The sequence below is a fragment of the Engystomops pustulosus genome, chromosome 3 (assembly GCF_040894005.1).
Source record: "Engystomops pustulosus chromosome 3, aEngPut4.maternal, whole genome shotgun sequence".
In the NCBI taxonomy this organism is placed as follows: domain Eukaryota; kingdom Metazoa; phylum Chordata; class Amphibia; order Anura; family Leptodactylidae; genus Engystomops; species Engystomops pustulosus.
The window spans coordinates 54345106-54366693 of NC_092413.1; the positions used below are offsets into that span (position 1 = coordinate 54345106).

A 21588-nucleotide genomic window follows, 5' to 3' on the forward strand; every position below is an offset into this window, starting at 1 on the left:
GGGGTTAACCAAGATAATGAGATAACAAAAGTCACATTTAGATGTGCGCCAATGAATTAGCTGCACATTAATGGATCCCTCAGCAGTTCATAAGAAATTGATTAAGTACGCCATGACATAGGTATGGGATGGCACAAAATAAAAACTTTTTTCCGGAAAGTTTGTGTGTTTTTTAGTTACACTTGAGTTATAACTTTATGGACTTTATTGGGTCGCACTGTTAATATGTAGCCACATATGGAAATGAGGATCGAATGTTCACTGTTTCACCCAAATTGCATAAAAAAAACTATCACAAAATATAAGGCAATCAGAGCAACTGTGTTCTCAGATTGTTCTGGATAGCAGAGGGTTAACATGAACATTAGTTGATATTATCCCTATTATCAAAATTTAGTAACATATAAGGTCAATATTTACTTTATCTGTGAGGTGCAGCAGCTCCTGTGTGCAGCATTATCCAAATTCTCCCTGCAGCCTGATGGCCAAGAATCTGAAAGGGAGGAACATGTCAGAGGACCATATCTCTGGATCTGTGGCACCGAGAAACTCACTTATTTTGTTCCTATAAAAGAGGAGAACCTGCTCTTTCATAAATTTGCATTTCTAAGTTTTAGAAGACTGGGGAGATTAACAGTTAAAATGTTACAGTTAAACATAAATATTCTAGAAACAGAATTTTAGATTCATTTGAAAGAAGAGATTCTCCTCTTAAGCAAAAAGAAGTGTGTTTCTACACATAAGCTCCTTGCAACTTTTTGGTGGCAAAAAGTTCCAAAAATTATGATGCAACTTTTTCAAGCCAAAAAAGTTCTAGAAACTCAATGATAGATCTTTTTGTAAGATTTGTAAGGGGTTTCCAATGTTCTGGTGCCTTTGCACATGTGCAGTGACTTTGCACATGTGTAATTATATCCAAAAACTATTAAATTAAACTCTGCCCTCCAAAAACACAATGGCCATGCTTACCTTTTGTTTCCTGTTGTGGGCCCATACAAGGGTTTACATCCACACGATGGTTGGTTCTTTTTCTTCTTTTATCCTGTGTGAAAATGTACATTCAAGGGATAAATAATAATTTCAGTAAATAATTTGTGTTGTCAGACTAAACATGAATTTTGAAACTTTTGACAAGTTTCAGTTTTTTTCCTTAACTATTGGAAAATGAATTATATATAATTTTCCACTTACATAAAAAAAAAACTGTCTAAAATTTGCTTGAATAAATTAAAGCATTCTAAAGTCATTACGGCATTAAGTGACACGGCACATTTGTAAAATCAGGCTTGGTCCTAAAGGTGATTAAGTCTGGTCCTAAAGAGATTAACCCTTTACCCTCAATGGACTTTTTCCATTTTGCGTTTCCATTTTTCACTCCCCACCTTCAAAAATCTCATACAGATTTCTACATGGAAAAATAAAAAAAAGTTTGAGGGTTTGTTTTCTCTGTAATAGTGGCAGTATTTTATATTCCATGCCGTATGCTAAGAAGCTGGTAAAAAATCTCAAATGCTTTGAAATTGACGAAAAATTGCATTTGCACCATTTTCTTGTGGTCTCCGTTTTTGTGGTCAACATTTTTGCTGTGCGCTCCAAATGACAACTCTACTTTATTCTTTGGGTCGTTATAATCACATGGATACCAAAGGTTTATATAGGTTTTGAGAGATTTTAAAAACTTAAAACCTTTTATACTAAAAAACAAAATGTCTTCATTTTGCCATATTCTGACATCAATAACTTTTTCATACTTTGGTGTATGGAGCTGTGTAATTTGTCATTTTTTGCAGGACTAGATGATATTTTTATGCTACGGTTGAGGACCTTTTGTAAGACCCTTGAAATCACTTTTTATAAAAAAAAATTAAAATTTTTATGTCTTATTAAACGGCGAAAAAGTGCCAATTTATAATTTTCTATTGTGTGGTTCACTGCCTGAAATAACCACTTTAATATTTTGATATATTGGGACTTTGTGGCAATACTTAAAAATACACAAACACAATCATAAACATGTTATGTGAAATCTAGTGAAAGGTGGATGATTTAAACTTTAAGTTTTTAAATTTTTTTTACATGTTTATTAAACATTTTTTTTATTTATACTGTATTATTAGGCACCCGCGGATACTTGAATACTAAGGGGTCGGATCATTTATACAATATACTGAAATACTACAGCATTGCAGTGAAATACTACAGTATTGCATTGCCAATGGCAGCCTCCTTTACAGGCCTGCTATGACAGCCATGGATCCATGGAGCTCTCTGATGATGCCCTCTGGATCCAAGATGGCATGTCACTGGCTCCGTTCGTGGGTGTCAGACGTTGGTGTTAGCTGCATAATACAGCTGACACTAACTATGTATACAACTGCCTCAGCCTGTGAGCCCTATCAGATATGATACACGTGTACAGATATGTCAAATGTTGATCAAGTGTTAAGTATGCCGCTCTAGCACACTATATATGGAATTAAGTGAACTAGCTGTATCTAGGTTTATTTTAATCTGAGGCAACCTGAGTCTGCTGTTCTATCCATATATCTAAACAACTTATTTAAAGGAAATCTACCATCAAAATGCAGCATGATAAGCCAGGGACACTTACTCATAGATCCATACACTATGACTGTGGTAATGTTCTTATAAATTATATCCATTGTCTCGTTGATGCTAAAAGCACCTTAGTGAAATGGCTTCACAGGCTGTTAAAATGAGCAGCACTTGTCTGGACTGCTGCTGGTTTACACAGGCAGATTGCGGAGGGAGAGAGCAGGGGGTTGAGTGAGACATGTTTTGCTCCTTGTTGAGGAGTTCTGGAAAAAATCCACCAGAGCCCTTTGAGCTTCTATGAATAATAATAAAAGCTGATTTTAGAAAGAAGGATACCATGAATAACAAGTATAAGAACATTACCACAGTCATAGTGCCTGGATCTATGAGTAAGTGTCCCAGGTTTATCATGTGCAACACCCTCGCCGATGCAAGGCAGAGTGGTTGTTGCGAATACGTCCCACCATGTAGCTTGAAGCCTGCGTAGGGTCTGATCAGCCCCACAGCATGTCACTACATAGTCACTACATAACACAAATGAGCACTGCAGAGGTAGAGCCTGCCTGGTAAGGCAGGAGTTAATTGTTTTATGTGATGTAATTCCAGCAACCAATATACTGTATGTCTGTGAGCTGAGATGTAATTGGAGGAGTAGCCACCACCTGACCAGTGGGAGTAACAAAACCCTGGTCAGGAAACTTCTAGAGGGCAGTCAGACCCAGGAGTTTGAAGAAGAGAGTGCAGTGTGAGGAGAGAGTTCATTCTCTCAGATTAGAGACTCTGAGGAGTCAGTGCAGCTGGCACATCAGACCAGAGCAGGTGAGCCCAGCTCCCTGCTGAAGACTGTAGTGAGACAGTTAGTTAGGAAAGGGATATCATCCTACCTTCAAGGGTGATATATGAAGCAACCCAGGACAAGCTGAAGCATCCTTCTAGGACACAGCTACCTCCCAGCCTGCCTTTGCATCCAGGCTGATGATCTACATCCTGTGGCTCCCTCCAACTGCATTTCAGTAATCTACCATTCTGTTAAGGCACGTTGTTGCGGTTCCTGTCGGTTCCAATAAAGAACTGTAAGTTGTTTTTGTTCAACGTCTGCCTCCATCTGGTCCATGCTACTACGGCTGTCACCATCACGGGCACCCTGTCCACCACACAGAGACCCATACTCTAGACACCAAAGGGTTGCCCCAGGGAGAACCGCTATAGCAGCCTCTCCCTCATCATTTCTTGCCAACACCACCCTGCTGGAGACCTGCCAGTCTGTAGGACAGCCCTCCGGTTCCCCATACCAAGCACCGTGACACTAGCGTGCCTAGGCCGCAACGGCCAGCCACTCAGGTACTGCGGGCCCCGGCTGACTCCAGACCCCGAGAAAAGGCTAGGCCCCGGTGGGGGATGTTGCACATGTTTCATTTTTATGGTAGATTTTCTATAAAGCAGTTAACAAACTGGACATCAGATCTGGTAGCCACATTATACATGTTGAGGATATGTTTTTGTATCTTTGTATCTGAAAGTCATATCTGCAAAAAAAAAGACATTCATTGGTAGCAGATATGGTATAAAATAGAAACTTTATTTAACATGGAAAGAATATCAGAGATCTCATTCCATTTTGTTTTGACAGGACTAAATGTCTTTGCAGAATGCACACTGTGCGTCATATGCTACACTTCACATAATGTCTTCCATACTTGTGTTGATCATTTATGATTAATTGAGCAACTATTTGTTATTATTTCTGACATCCAAAAGCTTCTGTAATAATCGTTTTCAAGCTTTTCTTTCAAGACTATTTTTTCCTCTGAGTTATTCACATTATTATTCAACATAGTTTATACGTAGTGTACCATGCTAGAATGACAATAATAAAAAGTATATCAACATAAGGGTGCATTTGGTCTATGTAAGAAACAGAAAATCCAGCTCTCCACTCTTGTAGACTCCTGTGCAATCACATATTGAAATCCATGGTTAAAGTAAACCAAGATGGTCAGACACAAGGTGTAATCAAATCCAAAGCTTGCTTCATTCCAGCCAAATTATGATAAAGAATCACAACAGGACAATCATCACAAGAACTGACCATGCTCTAACTCAAGGCTGAGGGTCTCAGTGAGTCAATGGGGGACATAGTGGCTTAAACATAGAACCACTGCAAGCACAAAGAGGGCACGATCACATGATGCATCACGTCACGTTCTTTGATGTGTTTTTATGCATTTCAGCCTTGATCACATGCTGAGGTTACATTGTATTTTAGCAGATGCAGTGGAAATGCAATGTAACCTTAGCATGTGGTCAAGGCTGAAACCTCTGGAATGCTTCAAAAACGCATAAAAAAATGAGACACAACGCATCATATGAACGTGCTCAGGCAGATTCACTTAAGAAAAAAAACAACATACCCACTCCACTCCCACTTTAACCCCTTCCCGACATTTGACCTAATAGTACTGCATCGCGGGAGGTGTGTTCCCGCAAAATGCAGTACTATTACGTCATGCTTCTGGCACCGGCTCCTGAACGGAGCCGGTGCCAGAAGCAGTGGGTGTCAACCCCTGACACGCCGCCGTTGCGCTGACTGCGGCGTGCAAGGGGCATTTGAGAAGAATAGGACCCCCCCACGCTGCTCGGTGAAGGCCGTAAAAACAAAACCCGAAAAACACGCCAAAAATGTACATTTTTCATAAAATCTCTACACAAAAATGTTCTAAAAAGTGATCAAAAAAAGTTATGTGTGCAAAAATGGTACCACTGAAAAGAACAACTCAACACGTAAAAAAATAAACCCTAAGCTAGCTCTGTCAACCAAAAAATATTAAAGTTACATCTCTGAAAAGATGGCAATGCAAAAACAAATGAGATTTCCTCTATATTAGTTTTTATCCAGTAAAATTGTAAAAATAAATGAAAAACTATATAAATGAGGTATCACCGTAATCGCAGTGACCTATAGAACAAAGATAATATAGTATTTTTAGTGAATGATGTACGACCCCCAAAGAATACGAAAAGAAAGTAAACCAAAATGGACAATTTTCTTTTAACCCATACTTTCAAGAGTTAATAAAATCTCATCAATAAGCTAATGACCCACTAAAATGAAGTATTTGTAAAGTGCATCTCATGTTGCAGAAAATAAGCCCTTATATGTCCAAATTGCCAAAAAAATAAAGATTGTATAGTCAATAAAAAGTGACAATGCATAATCTGCTCTGAATGGCGCAGCTTCCCTTTGATGCCCTGGCGTCTGCCCATACCGCAGGTTACCACCACATTTGGGGTATTGTTATACGCGGGAGGGATTGGTTATCAAATTTTGTGGAGCGTTTTGGTATTTTATTCACTGAGAATTTGTACATTTTTTAAAAAACACATTAATTTAGCCAAAAAAATTTTACTTTCAAAATTGCATCCGATTTTGTTTTAACCCCTGTAAAACAATTAAAGGGTTAACAAACTTCATAAAAGTTGTTTTATGTACGTTGAGAGGTGTAGTTTCTATAATGGGATAATTTATGGGGTTTTACTTTTATTTAGGCCCCTCAAAGTGATTTGAAACCTGAACAGGTCTCTCAATAGCAGGATTTTGCGTTTTTTATGAAAATGTGAAAAATCGCACCTAACGTTCAAAGCCCCATAACATCCTACAAAATAAGAGTATGCATAAAAAACCATGTCCACATAAATTAGACATTTAGTGAATGTTAGTTATTATGTTTTTTGCGGTTATGACTATGTATGGAAAAAGTAGAACATTTTGAAGTTCGAAAATCAAGAATTTTTCCAAATTTTCACCAAATATCTGATTTTCTCACAAATAAATGCAAAACATACCACCAACATTTTTCAACTAACATGAAGTACAAAGTGTCACGAGAAAACAATTTTAAAAGCGTTCCGAAGTTATAACCACTTGTAGTGACAGGGCAGATTTGAAAAAATGGGCCGTGTCAGGAAGGTGAAAAGTGGCTTCAGCATTAAGGGGTTAATAAATCTGTCAGGCAGCAGAGCATCAAATAGCAGTCATAGAACAGTTATGTGGAATCGGTGTAATGATATCTAAATAGCCCCTTACATCTTAGCCAGGTAGTTAGCTGTTTGGGTCACATACAAAAATTGCTTAGATTTGATTTGGATTGAATAAAGTAGCTTAGTATTTGATCACACCTGGTGCGGTCAACTTTGTTTGTTTGCTTTAACCATATATTTGTTTTAGCTTTTCTTATTGAGATAACATTGGGCACATAATGAATGGCTATCCTATATACACAAAAGTCTTTTAGAGCAGCTGTCACAAACCTTTCCAGCAACAGCACAAACACAACCAGACTTGGTGCTAGGTGTCAGACTGCATAAGTGGTGGTAAACTCACCCTGCAATGTCTCTGCGGCCTGCTGAAAGACTAGAAGATCAAGTTTGCGATGAGGCATTACAGGATTATAGAGAAAAATAAATCCTGTAAAAAGCAGATAAAGGCCGCAAAAATAGAGAGAAATATTGCCAGGGAGAGCAAAAATAATCCCAAATTATTTTTCAAGTATATAAATGATAAGAAACTAAAGACAGAGAGTGTGGGTCCCCTTAGAAATAACATGGGGGTCATGGTGGAAGGAGATGAGGAAAGGGCCAATCTACTGAATGTCGCCTTCTCAACTGTCTTTACCCAGGAAAATCCCCTGGTGGAAGACACAATGAGGAATAATGTAAATTCTTTTTATAATGTCAACAGTTTAACCCAGGAAGAGGTACGGCGCCGCCTCACAACCACTAAGATAGATAAATCACCTGGGCCAGATGGCATACACCCCCGGGTTCTGCATGAATTATGTACGGTGATAGACAGACCGTTATTTTTAATATTTGAAGATTCACTGAGGACTGGTTATGTTCCACAGGAATGGCGCATAGCGAATGTGGTACCAATATACAAAAAAGGATCAAATAGCGATCCTGGAAACTACAGACCCGTAAGTCTAACTGCTGTGGTGGGGAAAATATTTGAGGGGTTTATTAGAGATGCTATCCTGGAGTATCTCACTGTGCACAACCTTATAACCCAGCGTCAGCATGGGTTTATGAGAGATCGGTCCTGTCAGACTAATCTGATTGGTTTCTACGAGGAGGTAAGTTCAAGACTGGATCTGGGGGACGCTGTGGATGTTGTATATCTGGACTTCTCAAAGGCATTTGACACCGTGCCACATAAAAGGTTGGTATATAAAATGCGACTGCTGGGAATAGGAGAAAATCTGGGTATCTGGGTAAGTAATTGGCTTAGTGATAGAAAACAGAGGGTGGTCATTAATGGCACATTCTCAGATTGGGTTGATGTTACCAGTGGAGTGCCACAGGGGTCAGTATTGGGGCCATTTCTTTTTAATATTTTTATTAATGACCTTGTAGTGGGTTTACACAGTCAAGTTTCAATATTTGCAGATGATACTAAGCTGTGTAAAGTAATAAATACTGAGGTCGATAGTTTGGCATTACAGAGGGATTTGTGGAAGCTTGAGGGATGGGCAGAGAAATGGTTGATGAGGTTTAATGTAGATAAATGTAAAGTTATGCACTTGGGCCATGGAAACAAAAAGTATAATTATGTTCTAAACGGTCAATTACTTAGTAAAACTGAAGCTGAAAAGGACTTGGGCGTATTGGTGGATGGTAAACTTAATTTTAGTGACCAGAGCCAGGCGGCTGCTGCTAAAGCAAATAAAATAATGGGATGTATCAAGAGAGGAATAGATTCTCATGATAAATACATAGTTCTGCCCTTATACAAATCCCTGGTCAGACAACACATGGAATATTGTGTACAGTTTTGGGCACCAGTGTATAAAAAGGATATAATAGAGCTGGAACGGGTGCAGAGGAGAGCAACCAGGATTATTAGGGGAATGGGGGGACTAGAATACAATGACAGATTACAAAATTTGGGATTATTCAGTTTAGAAAAAAGACGACTGAGGGGAGACCTCATTACAATGTATAAATACCTGAACGGACAGTACAAGGATCTCTCCAAAGATCTTTTTATACCTAGGCCTGTGACCAGGACAAGGGGGCATCCTCTACGCCTAGAGGAGAGGCGATTCTACCATCACCATAGACAAAGGTTCTTTACTGTAAGAGCAGTGAGACTATGGAACTCTCTGCTGCAGGAGGTTGTTATGGCCGACTCTATGTACATGTTCAAGAGAGGCCTGGATGACTTTCTGGAGAGAAAAAATATCACGGGTTATGGGGATAAAACATTTATTTAATTCTTGAAGGTTGGACTTGATGGACTTGCGTCTCCTTCCAGCCTTATATACTATGATACTATGAAGTTTGGAACAGTTACCAATATGACCATTTTGAGGTCTGCTTACATTTTATCTGGGTGCACACATCTGATGTTCCCGGCATATGCATAAGAGGAGAAAAAGCAGCAACAGATTCAAGTGTCAATGAATCAGAGGGGGTAATGTATCTCCATACTGACGGTTCCTTTACTAATCTTTGAGACTTTTTCGACAATAAATTCTCAACTAATATGTGAAAATTTGAAAAAAATTGATTTTCTGCTTGTGACTTATTGCTACAGAAGTGACCATCAGATGTCTTCAGCTACGTGCAGCACATCTCAAACCTGTGCCCCTAAAAACACCATTAACTTACAGTATATTGTCACAGTTATAAATGCTATCTCCTGATTTTTATATGGCAGCAACATTCTGTAATTGATTTTTGTTTACTCTATTCATTAATATTTAGAAAATCAGAACCTCCATTCATTTACATGTAACCCCGCCCCTCATTATAAATTAAAGTAGTAGAACAGTACTCCCTCACCATTCATATGTAGTACGTTTTCATTGCTACCATTTGAGGCCTGTGCAACATTTTGATCACTTTTTATTACATTTTTTATGTCATGTAAAAGGGTGTAAAAGTCGCAATTCGGACATTTGGGTGCCATTTCCAGTTTTGGAGGTCACCGTTGGCAATAACCGTTTTTATATCTTGATAGATTGGGAATTTTGGGACGCAGCAATACCCAATGTGTTTGTGCTTTTCTTTTACTGTTTATTATGTTTTATATCCGTTCTAGGGAAAGGGGGGTGATTTGAATTTTTAATAATTTATTAATTTTTAAAAATTTTTAAACTTTTTTTTTTTTTTCCTCACTATTCCTTTTTTATATTAACCCTAGATAGTCAGATCATTCCTACCATATACTGCAATACTACTGGCTCAATGTAACGAATCTCCTGAAACCATGCAGGGTCTGACAAAGACCCGAGGCTGTCATGGCAACCGATCACCACCCCCCGATGATGTTCGGGGGACTGACGATCTAAAGAAAAATGGTGGCACCCATCAAAAAAGGGGGAATAGGGAGAGAAGATATTACAAAAGAGGCATAATGGAGGTGTGTTATAAAAGAGGGCATAATAAGCGGGGACATTATGAATAGGGCATTACGAATGTGGCATAATGAGAGGGGGCATTAAAACTCTCAAATCATTCCAATGGCTCATGTGGCTCCATGGAAAAGTGCTGCTTTTTCTTCTTCGGCTAAAAGATACTTCACAGGTCTTGAGGAAAAAAGGATTAATACTGCTCTTTTTCCCAACTTTCTTATTTGTATTTATTTACCAGTTATAGGTCATTGTTTCATAGTGATTCATATGAAATACTTGCATGCTCTGTATAATGCATTTTATTTAACCAAATAACTACATTTTAATTACTTGGTAATAACTTTATTCCATTTTGAGAATTGTAGGGAAAGTGCCAAACTGTTCTTTCTTAAGAAGCACCTACGCAGATTTATTTTGTTCCCATACATTATTTTCCTTTATTGTTCTAGAGTTAATACAAACAAATATGTAAACAGGAAGCCTTTAAAAGTTTAGTGGTAAAGTAAGATCAGTATAATTTCTAAAGTGTTACTGAAAATATAAAAATAATCTCTCACAAAGATGCATTTAAGTTTCACAATTTTTAAAGCTAAATATAAAAGCCTCTTTTTCCTTGTGAGGAAAAGGAACACATTTAAATACTTATTGGTTTAACACTTACTTGTTAACACCAAGTTCTTTGTAACAAGAAATATTTTATTTTTTACTTTAAGGGTTCATACATTTAAGCAACCTTTTTCTATGAAAAAAAAATCCAAAAATAGATTTTGCCAATTTAAGAACATTTTTATAGAAAGTGCATATTCTTTTCAGATATACAAAAATAAAATTTATTTTACCTTAAAAATAGCAAATAAGTTCACACAAATTTCACAGTGTTAATAAAATTATCACAAGAACAGATATAGGATTAGCCAAAATCTAACATAAAAAAAAAAATAATCAAGCATTGATAAACCAGGGACACTTACTCAAAGATCCAGGCACTGTAACCTCCTTCTTTCTAAAATAAACTTTTAAAATTATATTAATTGCTGATCTGTGTCATACAGAGCGAAAGGGCAGTGCAGATGTATGAATCTGCATCTCAAAGGACTTCAGGTAATCTTCCGCCCCACTCCGGGCTCTGTCATATGCTGTCCGAGGCGGTATTTTCATCCCGCCTCAAGGCAGATCAGGCCCTACAGCTGCATCTTTGGAAATTAGCCAAGTAGGTTTCAAAAGTTTTTGGACCTTTAAACCCTTACTGACGTGCGCCGTAATAGTACAGTGCATGTACCATGCGGGTACATGAAGAGGGCTCACGGGCTGAGCCCTCTCCATAGCTGGTAAGTCTTTGCTGAATATTGCAGCAAAGAGTTAGTGGTAACATTTGTGATTGGTGTTAGCACCGAATTGACTATTTTGGGGATAAATACTGTTTTAAATAACATTTTAAATATTTAGCATTAAAACCACTCTACATAATCAACCCTTTTTCCCAAATCTGCACCCCTCAAAATATCAGAAACAGTTTTAGGAAGATTGTAAACCCCTTGAGATCTTCATAGTAATTGAAACAAAATGGAGGTAAAATTTAGAACGGTCAAATTTCGATGGTTATATGTTCATTTATCCCTAAAATTTACATATTTCCAAAAGATAAAAAACCCATCTTACAATTTGCTATGCAATTTTCTTTTGAGTACAGAGACCCCCAAACATGTGGCCGTTACATGTTTTATGGGCACACAGCGAGACGCTGGAGGGAAGGAGGCACCTGCAGCTGCCAGGATTTTAGTTTTTTCATTGGCTCCCTTATTAGACTATAAACATTTAGCTTTTTCGCTATCAGGGCCATGAGATGGCATTTTTTTGCGGGACGAGATGCTTTTTTCAGTGTTTCCATTTTGGGGTTGGAAAAGCATCAGTTCTGTACTGGATTTTTTACTTTGGTGTTCACCGTATAGCCTACCAATCCTGTTATCTTTATTCTATGGGTCGATACGATTACGGGGATACCATACTTGAATATTTTTTCTTATGTGTTTCTTAATTTGCCAAAAAATACCCTAATGTGTGTGTGTGGGGGGGGGGGGGACCAATCATTTTGGCATTTCCGTCTTCCAAGGGGCATAACAATTTTACTTTTTGGTTACAGAGCTGGTTGATGGCTTGTTTTTTGCAACAGTATCATTCTGGAGTACATATGTTGTTTTGATCACTTTTTATTACATTTTATGTGGGATTAAATGGGTAAAAATCAATTTTTTTCAGGTTTTATACATTTTTTTTACACCGTTCATCGGGTGCAATAATTATTTACTGTTTTTCTACGTTTTTTTATGGATGCAGTGATACTATATATGTGGGGTTTGTGTTAGGATTTGGACTATTTTTGTGTATTATATGTCTCTTTAATTGTTTTGGGGCTTATGGGCTTTTTTATTGATTTATGAATTTATTTTTTGTTGAATAACTATTTCTTTTACTTTTTCTTAGTTCCACCATGGGACATGAACAAGTAGTCATTTGATTGCTTGTTCAGAATAATACTCTGCAATACTGATGCACATGCATAGGCTGACACTGTGCCTTTAAAATGATGTCATAGACGCCATCTTAATGGCACCACCTGCAGGCAGCGCTGGGTTCCTGTTCGGACCCCAGGGCTGCCATAGCAATGATCAGGGCCCCCTGAAAATGGCACAAGGGGGGACGATTGTGGGGGAAAAACCCCCCAAAGGTAAGTAAAATGCCACGGTCGCACTGACCGTCACATTTAACGGGTTAAACACCTGCGATCGGAGCCCATTCCAACCGCGGGTGTTACTTGTGGATCTTAGCTGTAGATTACTGCTGACATCTCGTAACTCCCGATGCCAGTTCGGCTCTGGTGGAGAGCGCTAGTACAGTGCTGAGCGCTAACCACAGGAGCTCGTGCAATATTAGTACGGCGCTGAGCGCTACAGGGTTAATTTGTCCACACCAGAATTTTATCGTAGTTTGCACTAAAAAAAAAAAAAAAAACAAAAAAAAAAACAAAAAAAAAAAAAACACACCTATCTGCACCACACTTATAAAGGGGTTCAGACAGTTTTCGGGCTCTTCTACAAAAGGGTTGTAGCTTTAAAAAGGCAGCGTGGCCTTGCTAACTTTCTGCCATAAAGTAAGCCAACCAGTAGGAGGTGCAGAGTATGACTAGACAGTATTGTACTAGAGCAGATTTATAATCCAGCATTACGCTTTTAGAAATCTGGTGCTAACTCTAGTCTAACTCTGCACTGTCCAACATTAGAACACATTTTATAAATCTGCCTCATCATTTTTATGGTATAGTGAACGACCCCCCCCCCCACAAATCCTTAAACAGAATTGCTGATTTTCTTTTTCTCCATACATTCAAGACCCACTAAAATAAAGTGCATCTAATCTCACAGAATATATATATATCCAAATTTACAAATAAAAATAAAGATAGTATAGCCTTTAAATGACAGTGACAGTACACATCTGCTCCGAATGGGGCTCCTTCACTTTAATGTTATGGCATGTACAGCAGTTTACCACCACGTAGAAGGTATTAAAATACTCACACTTCGTATAGCATTTTGGTATTTTATCCACTGAGATTGTGTACATTTTTGAAAAATACATTCATTCAGCCAAAAAAAAAGTCAATTTAAAAATTGCACCCTATTTTGTTTTAACCCGTTTAAAAGGGCTAACAAACTTCATAGATGTTTTCTGCGTAACAAATTGTACTTCATAGTGACAGTATTTATTCTTCCATGCCGTGTACTGGGAAGCTGGAGAAAAATTCCAAATGCAGTGAAATTGGTGAAAAAACACATTTGTACCATTTTCTTTTGTAGGCTTCGATTTTACAGCTTTCCCTATGCGCCACAAATGACATGTCTCCTTTATTCTTTGGGTCGGTGTAATCACGGGAATACCAAATTTGTATAAGTTTTATGTTTTCACACATTTACAAAAATTAAAACCTCCTGTACAAAAATGTTTTTTTTTTTAGATTTTGCCATCTTCTGGCACTAATAACTTTTTTATGTAGGAGCTGTGGGTGGTGTCATTTTTTGTGACTTTTGATTAAGTTTTCAATACAAAAAGTGCCATTTTCAAATCCGTTACAGGGTTAAACAAAGTGAAAAACTGTAATTATTTTTTAATAGATTGTGCATTTTTAGACGCGGCCATACCTAATGTGTTTATGATTTTTACTGTTTATTTATATTTCTATTAGTTCTAGGAAAAGGAGGCGATTTGATTTTTTAGGTTTTGTGTTTCTACAAATGATTATCCGTTGAAGATTTTATGAGGATTTCCCAGTTGAATTTTTGCACTTCATTGTTAAAGAGTAATGAATATTGAAGAGTGGGTTTATTGAAATTCAGGGTCGTTGGGTTTGTCCGAATTTTGGGACAAAATTTGGTTCAGAACATGGACTTGTGGCTGAACTCTGAGCCGAACACAAACCCTATCGAAGTCATGGCGACCTGATTTTTAACACCCCAAAATGGTTGTAAAATGGGGCTACTAAAGTCTAGAGGGCTGAATTAAAAAACAAAACATAAAAAAAATATACAAAGAAATAATAAAATATAATAATGAACGCTGATGATGCCATCCTCATCAAAAAAAACTTTAGGCAATGACAGAGGAAGTAATGGTGGCACAGGAAGAAGTAAAATGTGTAAGGCAAGTCTACACATGGATGACAGAGTTGGGTACTGCACCAACAGTAGGCAATTACTCCATTGCCCAGCCTTGGGATAGTTTTGGAGAAGGATAATAGGACCATATTTGCCATCAGCAGGGTGTCACCTAGTGCTGCTCACGGCATTGCCTCTAGAAATCTTGGCTCACACTAGCCACTACATGCTTTAGTGGCCTTTTATATTTCTTTACTCTTTATTTTATATTCATTTTTGTTTTAAGTACTTTACCTAGCCTAATTTTTGCAGGGCAATTGCTTGTTTGGTGATGAATGGACCAGAAATCTGCCTGGATACAAATTGCATTTTTAGGGCAGTGAGAGGAAGGACTTGTTTTTTTCCCAATGTTTATTTTATGGATGTGAGAGAAAGAGCGCAGTTTTCCCATTGCATCTTTTATCAAAGTGGAAGGAAGTGTCCATTTTTTCCCATTGCATCTTTTAAGGCAGTGAGAGGAATATTTCACAATGTCCAGCAGTAGCAATTAGTGCCTGGCTACCCTGCTGGATCCACACTAAAGATAAAATAATATCCTTGATTCCACCACTGGTGCTCATGATAGAAAAATGAGAGAATGCCCTAGTGGTGGAGGTTACCATCTTTCAGTGATTGCTCAGTATTGGTTACAGATGGCTATGTTCCCCTCCTGGTAGATTACAGATGCCTCATACATAATTCATTACAGTTTTCTGAAAATGTTGGCGTTTTACGTATTTGCCTGTTTTCTTTAATTGATTATATTCAGTGTAGACTTGATAAGATCTCAATGGAGGATGACCACTATTCAAAGGCCAAATCTACTTTACTAATAATGGAAAACATGCAAGCTTTGCCGTTGATGATGTACTGAAAATCACTAGCCCCAAACTCATTGCTTTAGCTCAGGGGTTTCTGCAGGCTTGGGAAAACAAGAAGCAGAATGAGGAGCATTGCCCTAATCTTTGTAAAGCTTTGGATAACGCAACCAAGGCATTTATGCTTTTCTCATCTGCATCATATTAACCCTTCCTGGGAACTTCATTGTGGAGTACACATCTTAGAACAAACAAAAACTTTTCTGATTCATGACTTACTGCACAATATTCACTATGATGAACACTTTTATGATCCACTTATTACTGCACTCTGAAAGGAACAACTTTGCAATCAAGGTATGATTAATAATGATAATTCATGATGTATCTGGAGCTGAATAATACACAGATCTTGATAGATGATGTAATAAATGCGTATAATTCGGTGTGGTCTTTGTAGGTATTGCTGTGTGATAATCTATAACCTGTAAGACTATCCCTGTAGTCGAAGGAAAAATCTGTGGCAAGAATGGCTGTTTGAAATGAATATAAAAGCATCAAATCATTATTCACACGTACAGCACTAAGCAGCAATTATAGCTAGGGGTAAGAATGCATTAAAAATAGAAATGTTAATATTTACATTTTCCAAAATAAATTTCTGAAAATTCTTAAAAGAGAAATAGATCTCTTGAATAAACCTTTTATTCTCCTTAATTCCAGGAAGTCTTGGTCATATTATAATCAATATTCAGAGGGGAATTTATTAATGGATTGCCACATTTTTTGGCACAATTTTGTGCACAGATAAAACAGCTAAAAGCTGAAGTTCTATTTAACCTTCATGGATGTGGAGTTAGTTTAGACCCACTATGCACCCCATAATGCCCACTTGGCATGAAGGTAGCAAAAAGAGGGGGTTGCCAAGTTGGTGTTTAGGGGCATAGAGTGGGCTAGTATAAGCCCTCTTATATTACTTCCAAAAAATTCTTAATTCAAAGCTTACCCATAGCAGATTCCACATACTCATAAGCAATAGATGGCAAAACAAGATGGTAAACAATGATTGTCTACTTTAGCAATAATCCTACATGAACTTATCTTGTTAAACTTTCTGTATTTACTCGTGTATAAGCCGAGTTTTTCAGCACAAAAAATGTGCTAAAAACGTCTCCTCGGCTTATACAGGAGTCTATTAAAAAAAAAAAACTTATATACTCACCCTCCGATGTCCCCGCGTCCCATCTTCTTTCTTCTCCGCGGCTACTCTTCTTTCTTCTTGCTTCTGTCATGGATGTGGCCATGTTTTCTTCCTGGCCGCGCATACTATGACGTCAGCAGCAGCCGCGTCATAGTATGCGCCTGCTAGAACAAAACATGGCAGCGTCCATGCCGGAAGAAAGAAGAAAGAAGAGGAGCCGCGGAGAAGAAAGAAGACGGGACGCACTGACATCGGGGACATCGGTGAGCCGCACTGACATCGGGGAGCTGCGACGACATCGGAGGGTGAGTATAGAAGTTTATTTTTTTAAGGGCCGTGGGGGCAGGCTGTATACTACATGGGGGCAGGCTGTATACTACATGGGGGCAGGCTGTATACTACATGGGGGCAGGCTGTATACTACTAGGGGCTGCTGTATACTACATGGGGGCAGGCAGCATACTACTAGGGGCTACTGTATACTACATGGGGGCAGGCTGTATACTACTAGGGGCTGCTGTATACTACATGGGGACAGGCTGTATACTACTAGGGGCTGCTGTATACTACATGGGGACAGGCTGTATACTACTAGGGGCTGCTGTATACTACATGGGGGAAGGCAGGCTGTATACTACTGGGGGCTTGCTGGCTATATACTGGGGGGGGGGGGGTTGACCAATGCATTTCCCACCCCCGGCTTATACTCGAGTCAGTAGTTTTTCCCAGTTTTTGGTGGTAAAATTAGGGGTCTCGGCTTATACTTGAGTTGGCTTATACTAATACATATATATATATTTATATTAATACAAAAGGGGCTTTTTTTTAATTCAAATGATCTTTTATGTAAAACAAAAAAATGCCTCAGCTGTACCGCCAAAAAATTAGCCAAAGTAAAATTAAAACAAAAACATAATTTACTTTTAGAAGTTCCCATTCAGCATCAGTCACTGGTATTTCAAAATTTTTAACAGTATGACCTATGAAGTCTAAAAAACATCTACAAAGATAGGGATGTGGATGTTTTCTCTTTTGTTTTGCTCAATAAGACTTTTATAAGAGGAGAAGAGAGATGAGCCTGTCAGTTCATTTAATGTTTGAAGGCACATCAAGATTAAATCTGACAGAGCTACAGAAAAGTTGGAATAATAAATATTTTTCTTTTCTGAAATAATGGACAGATTTGACAAAAACTCCAAGAAATAATGATTATGGTGCATTGAAAAAATAAAGCAGGTTATATTTATTTGATTTATCTGATGTAATTTTAAGTTGTTTTTGATCATTTTAATGGACAAATTATTTGTACAAGTTATTATATCAAACAAAAATTAACATTTTTAAACGTCACTGTTACCTCATTGTGTTTGCCTTTAAGAAATTTTAATTTGAAAAAGCATTCAGTTACAAGTTTGTTACCTTTGTTGCGATATCGGCACAGTTGTCTAGGGTAAAGCAAAATGAAAAGCCAAATTACTTCTGTCAAATACTTGCTTTGTTATTTGCTTTGACTTTCAACTCTTCTACTTTTTATTTTCTACTTCAATATACATAACTAATTATGATATAGTTTTAACGTAATGGCATGTGACTTACCTGCACTTTAGATGTTGATTAAGGCTCTATGGAGTGGGCTCCCAGGTTGAGCATGATCAGAACACTTAAGAGATAGCACCACCATCGTTGATCCAGCCAGTGCACCCCCTGACGTCATATAAGACAGTTGTTATGACAGCCAGGACCCTAAGGCCTCTTTCACACCTGCGTTTTTCAGGGCCATATTCTGCGCATGTATTTGACGTGCATTCTGACCCATTGAGGCACATTTACTTGGACCCGGTCCAGTCGCGATCCAGCGGCGCATTCTACGACGCTGATTCGGGTCTGCCGGGATTCACCAGGTGTCGCTGCTGCGCCGAGGTCTGCCGGAGTTCACCTGCTTCGTCCCACTGCATGTAAGTGCTAATGTTCTGACACAAATTCTTTGTTTAAATTCCACGGTTTTTCCAAATACAACGGGTTGTCCGTCGGCCACGCTCCCCAATTTCTGTTGCGTGAAAGCCGGTGCCGATGTGCCAAAATCCGATCGCATGTGCCAAAATCCTGGAAATCGTAGGGAAACCCAACGAAAGTGCGGCAATTGGACCCTTAGTAAATGAGCCCCATTGTATTGCATGCTCTACTTTTGCAGGTCACTCGTGTGAAAAACGCACCACACAAGTCTATAGAGATGCATAAAAAATGCAAATGCAAAAGTGAAATTCGTTTTTTAACTGATCAATTGCTGTAGAAAAGATAGCTCTCAGTCCGGATTCTTTTTCCCGCACCAAAAGTGTGTTTTTTGAAAACACCAAAGAAACGCACGTGAAAAACTGAGACACTGAACAAACTGACTGAAAACTGATTGAGCTGTGATGAAAAATGTCAGTTATTCATAACCAGACCCTGATTGCACTCTGATCAGACTCTGATGTGATCTGCAACACAGATGTGAAAGAGTCCTGACTGTTCCATGGCTGTCCTAGCTGGATCTGCGAAAAAGCTAAAAAGATCTAAATCATCCCATCTTTTCCTAAAACTATTGAAACATATGATACCTATTTAATATATAAAGCTGAGTATACGTTTGTGTGTATGTATGTGTTTCCGCTAAAGGAATCTGCGGCGTCGCATTTACAATCACTAAATTTTGCACAGCCACTCCCTGTGACTCAGGGATTGTCAAAGACAATGTTTAAAGACAAAAAAAATTCACCACAATACACATTTTTAACCTCCATCAACAGAAAAATGTATCTGCTGGCTGCTGTGGCAGTTAGCAACAAGTCACAGCTCAGCTTCCAGCAACCAATCACAGCTCAGTTTTTATTTTGCCACAGGTCATTAATATGTGCTCTGAGCTTTGATTGGTTACCATAGTTAATATAAGATGTGTTCTCAGTTTTTATCTGTGATACTTCAGTTACATAAAAAGCTGAATTCATGTATCTACAGTTAGATTATCTTAGATGCCTTCTGCTCTGGTTGGGACTGAAGTATCAGTCTGCCTTTATTATTCTTAGTATATGGCAGCTGATATGTGAGGTAATATGTTTTCAATTGCAGCACATCATACGTGATGCATCCAGAGTTGCAGTTGAATCCATGCTGTTATAAGGAGTTGTAGAGAAAGTACTTCACATTACCTAGACAATTATTAAGTAAACCTGTGTTGTATATCTGTGGTATTGAATATAAAATTTGCTTCTTTTATTTTTTGATTCTTCAAAAAAACATCTGTCTTTAATTTGTGATCTTTATGTGCAAAATATTTTTTGGTTAACCCAATCTATTTCATTATAGCTAAGAACAGTTATTTGCTATCCCTGGCAACACCGATGGCTATAGCTGGCATCTTAGATAAGATGGTCACGGTGAACCCTGTAACCGAAAATAGTGCTCAAGTGTCTGAATTGCCTCTTTTTTGCTATTTTACAACACATACATTCGAATAAAACAATGATCAAAAAGTCATTCAGTCCCAAAAATGAAATGAAACGTCACCTCAGCGTTCCAAAAAAATTACAAAAATACAGAGAACAATGTATTTTAAAAGTTTTTTTTAAATCTATTAAAACCTTATAAAACCTATATCAATTTGGTATCATCATGATAATACTGACTCAATGAATAAAGCTGAGTTGTCATTTAGAAAACCTAGTGAAAGCAGTAAAAATGAAACCTGCAAGAAAATAGCGCAAATACATTTGTTGTCAATGTCACCACATTTGTAATTTTTTTCCAGCTTCCCAGAGCACAAAATGGGAATAAAATACTGCCACTGGGAAGTACAATTTATTACTCAGAAAAAGCCATCACACAGCTCTGTGAATGGAAAAATAACAAAGATATGGATAAAAATGTAAAAAAATCTATCGTAGTCAAGGGGGTAAACTATTTTTATTCCCCCAATCAATTCCTTACAACTAGCTTTTACGATCAGCAGAAGCAAATGTCTGGCTGTACAATAAAAAAAAAAAAAAAAAAAAAGCATATATACATAGGTTAGGCTGCAGGTGAGCAGTTCATAAAGAGTGTCCCTACCATAGCGGCTCACATATTAAAGTGCCCATACACCATAAAGGGCTATTCACAAAGTGATACTGTCATGGAAAGTTTCATTTTATGTGCTCAAAACAAGACTGCATGTGTATGCATTCATCAGAGGAAAATGTTTACTTCTAAACAAGGATACATTGAACAGATGCTTAAAGGGATTCAGCAAATAATTGATATTGTTTGTGTAATGAAAAGTTGTAAAATTTTCTTATAAAATTTATGTATACTCACGGTTTTCTAGATCTCTTTTATTCAACAGAAACCTCATCGTTTACTTCCTTCAGATACAAACAGGTCTGTCAATGTCACACAGGTGCAAGCTTCATTAGAATCCCTGCACAGTAATCAGAGCCGAACACCTGTGTGACATCACATGACTAGTGACCACAGGAAATAAACAATGAAGTTTCCTGTTGGTGAAAACAAGTTGTAGGAACGAGATATAGGAAAATTAAGATAGAGGAGCTGTTGTTTAGATACTAGTTATTTCCATGCACGTGCGCACTTATCTGGGTTAATCTCGATATATTAAATTGTCCATATGTGCTAAATAGGAATATATGCAATGTCTATACATGAAATAAAGGATGAAATAAGGTTGGTGTTAGAGTTATTTTATTATTGAAACACTTTTCACACTTCTGTATTGTATTTTCCTGACATAAGCCGTAGAAAATGTAAAGAGAAGGTTGTGAAAATAGCTGTGCATTAAATTTCAAGGCTACGCTTCAAGCCTATAACATCCATTTTGAAAAAAATGATTGTTATAGCTAAACAGGGTTTCTCTTCACCTTAATGATGCAGAACAACAT

General features: G+C 37.8%; 1 long non-coding RNA gene across 1 annotated transcript; it reads right to left on the reverse strand.

The window, feature by feature from the left end:
* Positions 1-418: 418 nt before the first annotated feature.
* Positions 419-21102, reverse strand: LOC140120471 (uncharacterized). Its single transcript, XR_011853815.1, has 3 exons — positions 21008-21102; positions 970-1042; positions 419-493 (listed from the first exon to the last, which is right to left on the reverse strand). It is a non-coding gene; the product is annotated as an uncharacterized lncRNA (long non-coding RNA).
* Positions 21103-21588: the final 486 nt, after the last annotated feature.